The sequence below is a fragment of the Dipodomys ordii genome, unplaced genomic scaffold, assembly GCF_000151885.1.
Source record: "Dipodomys ordii isolate 6190 unplaced genomic scaffold, Dord_2.0 Scaffold42, whole genome shotgun sequence".
Taxonomy (NCBI): domain Eukaryota; kingdom Metazoa; phylum Chordata; class Mammalia; order Rodentia; family Heteromyidae; genus Dipodomys; species Dipodomys ordii.
In genome coordinates, this window is record NW_012267258.1 from 986,579 (window position 1) to 991,873 (window position 5,295).

A 5,295-nucleotide genomic window follows, 5' to 3' on the forward strand; every position below is an offset into this window, starting at 1 on the left:
AAAATCAGGCCCCCCCATCCCTCACGGGTCTGATTTGTTCTCTTCTTCCCAAAGGAGATGAACTACACTTGGCTCCAGACAGCAGGCTCCCAGCCTCTGCTACCCTGGTGGGAAAGTGCTGTCTCTCAACCTGGTCAGCAAAGAGGCCATGGGGAAGCTGGAAGGAAAATATTTGGCCAAGGATACCACCGCACACAGATTATTTTTCTAAAGAAGCCAGAGTTTAATTTTTTTTCACAAAGTACTATAGAACTCAAAGTCTTCCTAGGACATTCACTTGGCCTAGAAGGAGGCATAAAGTGGTCAAGAAATGCAAGCTGTCTGTAGACACACACACACACACACACACACACACACACACAGAATCAATAGTGCATGAGGGAGGCATATTATATGGAAGACCTCAGTCTTCACAACAACACTGTGTTGGGAACATCTGGAGATCCTGGGGTGTCACGTAGGAAAAGGGAATCATCTTGAAACTCAGCAAGACAAAGTCAGCTTCTGCAGAAAGGCATGCCACTGACAAAAAGCCAAGTAAGCTAGGTGCCAGTGGCTCACGCTTGTAGTCCTAGCTACTCCGAAGGCTGAGATCTAAGGATCATGGTTCAAAGCCAGCCCAGGCAGGAAAGTCCATGAGACTCTTATCTCCAATTAACCACCATAAAACTGGAAGTAGTTCTGTAGCTCAAGGTGGTAGAGCACTAGGCTTGAGCTGAAGAGCTCAGGGACAGCACCCAGGCCCAGAGTTCAAGCCCCACGACCAACCAAAAAAAAAAAAAGCCAAGTAAGCAAGCACACTGGGTGGGTAGTCTACCAGGGTTCATCCCTAAGTCATTACTATCCTTGATTAGAAAGAACTTAGGAACACAATCTTGTATGATTAGCTAGTTGGAAAAGAGTAAAAAGTTTATCTGAGTGACCAACCAAAACCAGGACACCTGACCAAGAAACCAGGACGTGTCAGAAAAACTGGTCTTACTTATCTGGTATTCTACCACTTGAACCATGCCTTCAGACCCTAGAAAAATAATTTTTATAACAGGATGTGGCTTAACCAAAATGGCTTTCTTGTAAGATGGTGGGTACCAATCTTAAAATTACAATGCTTACATCAAGCAACCTCTTTGACAGAGATTGTAACTCCTACTTCCATGAAATAGGTTCCATTATCCCACTTTACAGATAAGAAAACTGAGACCAGAGATCACCCAGCCAGCATGGTTAATAAATGGAGATAGTAGTCTCTGGACTCAGATGTATCTGGTGCTAGAGTGTATGAGCTTAATTACCGGCGGCCTCCCATAGCAATAGCTGAGGAATCCCATCTTTCTTTGTCTTTTATAAGCATCACCCCCTCTCTTTGTGACTCCCCAATGTGGTCATTCCTCCAGATTTTGTCTCTAATTCTGCTGGGTTTTAAGCTGTAGGGAAGAGGTTGATCTTGCAACCCCTGGGGATATGATAATAAATAAATAAATAAATAAAACAACCCTGGACTCTCTTTTCAGATATGAACACAAGTTTGCAAGCTGAGAAGGTGGCTCAGTGGTAGAGTGCTTGCCTTGCATGCATGAGGCTCTGGGTTCAGTTCCTCAGTACTACATAAGCAGAAAAAGCCAGAAGTAGTGCTGTGGCTCAAAGTGGTAGAGTGCTAGCCTTGAGCCGAAGAGCTGAGGGACAGTGCCCAGGTTCAGAATTCAGGTCCCACAACCGGCAAAAAAAAATAAATTAATAAAATAAAATAAAATCCAGAAGTTTGCATATATAAAGCTGGCATATATTATTGTGGTTTATGGGCTGGGATATATTCTCAGGGATGCATAGTTAGACAATTTCATAATTGTATAAACAAACTAGGATGGCTACAATGTCACTAGGTTATAAAATTTTATAGATCTACCATAGTATATATCCATCTTTGACTAAAACATCTTATGCAGTGCATAGCTGCATTGGTTGAAAGACAATGAAATTCTCTCATTCACAAACTAAAAAAAATTTTAAAATAGAAGAAAGTCAGACCATCTGAGATAAAGTTCTCCTATAGTCACAACCAATTTTTCCAACCCATTTCCATTTTGCTTCTTTCATGCATTTACTCTTTGGGGGGGGGGGTGTCCTGGACCTTAAATGCAGAACCTCACCCATTCTAGGCCAACACTCTACCCCAGACCCCTAACTGAACCATATACTTGATTTTTGTTTCTCTACGTTCCTCTTAATTACATATCTAAGCCCAATAAAAAGTTGAGGGAAAAGAAGTTGGGAGCCAAGGCAAGACTTAATTAGGGCTTGTTTGTGCTGTCTGAGAGCATTTCCTGTGGCAGGCAGAGAGGGGGAAAGAAGGGAGACCTGATTCTTTGTCATGCTGAAAAGGTTATGCAGGTGTGTGATTTGCTTTCAGCCCTTGCCAAGTCACAGCACATGGAAAAGGATTATAGAATATACTTTGCTTTGTTCCCGGCATGCTACCAACCTGGAACACTAGGAAGAATATGAAGTGCCACAAAAACTGAGAGCTGAACTGTGAAAATCATTTCCCCTCCATTCATCACCATCCATCTCATCCACAGAGCTTCATTATACTGCACTCATTTATACTTTGCTGCAGACTGGAGCTCTAAGACAGAATTCAAGACAAATGACAAAAAAAAAATCTCTGTCATTTTTGCAATCATGATTAATTTATTGGCTCAGAAGGGGGAAAAGGAGAAAGGAAGAAAGAGAGAGTGTGCAAAATAGAAAGTTATGCTGTAATATATATTTAGTAATATATATATAAGTAATATATATATATATATATATATATACCATCACATGCAAGTCAAGATGCCTAAGAAGATAAGAGCTGTGAGACTCCAGCTCCAGATGAGAAGCCATTCAAGAATTTGAAAGAAACAGGTGTTCATCAAAGACTACTTGCCAAGTCCTTATAGGTGTTAGAATATTTTCCATCAAAGTGGTTGCTTGACATAAGCACCACCATTTTAAGGGTAGCTGCCATTTTACAAGAAAGCTATTTTTAATAAGTTTTTTTTATTGTGAAAATACTGTACAGAGGGGTACAGTTACATGAGCAAGGTAATGAGTACATTTCTTAAGAAAGCTATTTTAAACTGGATCACATTTGTAATTGTACTACTCAGAAGGCTAAGATCTGGGGATCATGGTTCAAAGCCAGCCAGGGCAAGAAAGTCCATGAGACTCTTATCTCCAAAAAACCTGAAATGGAGCTGTGGTCTTGAGCACAAAAGCTCAGGGACAGCATCCAGGCCCAGAGTTCAAGCCAGTGATCTAAAAAAAAAAAAAATTAAAAAGCTATTTTAGGAGCTGGAAGTTAGCTCAATGGTAGAGTGCTTGCCTCACATGCATGAAGCCCTGGGTTCAATTCCTCAGTACCACATAAGCAGAAAAAAGCCAGAAGTGGTACTGTGCTGTGGCTCAAGTGGTAGAGCACTAACCTTGAGTTGAAGAGCTGAGGAACAGCACTCAGGCCCAGAGTTCAGCCCCCATGACCGACAAAAAAAAAAGAAGAAGAAGAAGAAGAAGGGTTGGGAATATGGCTCAGTGGTAGAATGCTTGCCTAGCATGCCCTGGGTTCCATTCCTCAGTACTACATACACAAAGCTGGAAGTGATGCTGTGGCTCAAGTGGTAGAGCACTAGCCTTGAGCAAAAGAAACTCAGGGACAGTGCCCAGGCCCTGAGTTTAAGCCCCAGGACTCGCAAAAACAAAAACAAAAAACACTTCCAAGTGTTGGAGGCATGACTCAAGTAATAGAGCCCTAACTGATTAAGTATTGGTTTTCTGACAAATCTTGGCTAGGTGTCCCAGGTATTGGTTGATTGCCCAGGTAAACTTTTCATTCCTTTCCAACTAGCCAATCATACAAGATTGTGAACCTAAGTTCTGCCCAATCAGAACAAAGGACAATAATGCCTTAGGGATAAAAGACTGCCCACCCAGTGTGCTTGCTTACTTGGCTTCTGGTCAGTGGCATGCCCTACAGCAGAAGTAGACTTTGCCTTGCTGAGTTCCTTTCCAGTTGGTGTCCTATTCCTATGAGATACCCTATATCCTAAAACATTTCCAACAATCTGAGGGATCATCAGGGATCTTTCATGTCACCCAAGGAAGTCCTAGGAGCCCCTGCTTAAGAGAAGATGTGTCCTTCTGCCCCATTATGGCAGCTTCTCAGTCAGACTAAATCCATGTTCCCTCTTTGCTAACAACAGACATGAAATTGAAGGCTAATAAGCAACAGAGGGAAGGCACTCAAGTAGGTATCCAATAACAAGGCAACCTCGTGTATCAGGCCAAGGCAGGAAATATTGGACTGTACGTACTGGCTGGGTGGTTGGATATTTTCAGAGGTTAAGTGTGTGTGACTGAGCCCTGTCCTAGAAGCATGAATCAAGTGATAAGCGTAAGCAAGGCTCTGCCTGAATTTGATCCCAACTAATACCCAAGGAGCAGAGCAGAGTCCTAATCCGAGGTTTCATTCTGCAAGGGAAGATCATAACCTTGGAGATGGAAGCAATCTCAGGTTGTACAAGAAACCTGCAGTAAGGGAGTGTTGAGTACAAAAGGGATGCACAAGAAACCTCTAAAAGGGGAGCTCGAGTGCACAGAAAAACTTAGTCATAGAGATCTGCTGAAAATGAGGAATAAGAATTCTAGTCCTGGCCAGGCACCAGTGGCTCACGCCTGTAATCCTAGCTACTCAGGAGGCTGAGATCTGAGGATCATGGTTCAAAGCCAGCCAGGCAAGAAAGTCCGTGAAACTCTTATCTCCAATAAACTCTTATCTCCAATAAACCACCAGAAAACCGGAAGTGGCGCTGTAGCTCAAGTGGTAGAGCACTCGCCTTGAGCTCAAGAGCTGATGGACAGAGCTCAGGCCCAGAGTTCAAGCCCCACGACCGACAAAAAAAAAAGAATTCTAGTCCTAAGGAAACCAAGAAAAGCACAGCTAAGGAGGTTCCCTTAGACTTCCCCCAACAGTCGGTTGGGGAGAATGTTGCAGGAAGAAGGTCTGAAATTAAGGTCTAAATTAATAATGATTAATTTCTACTTTTGTTTTGTTTTTGTTTTTGTGCCAATCCTGGGGCTTGAACTCAAGGCCTGGCACAGTCCCTGAGCTTTTGTGCTTATGGCTAGCACTTTACCACTTGAGCCACAGCTCCACTTCTGGCTTTTTTGGTGGCTAATTGGAAATAAGAATCTCAAGGACTTTTTTGCCCTGGCTGGCTCTGAACTTTGATCTTCAAATCTCAGCCTTCTGAGTAGCTA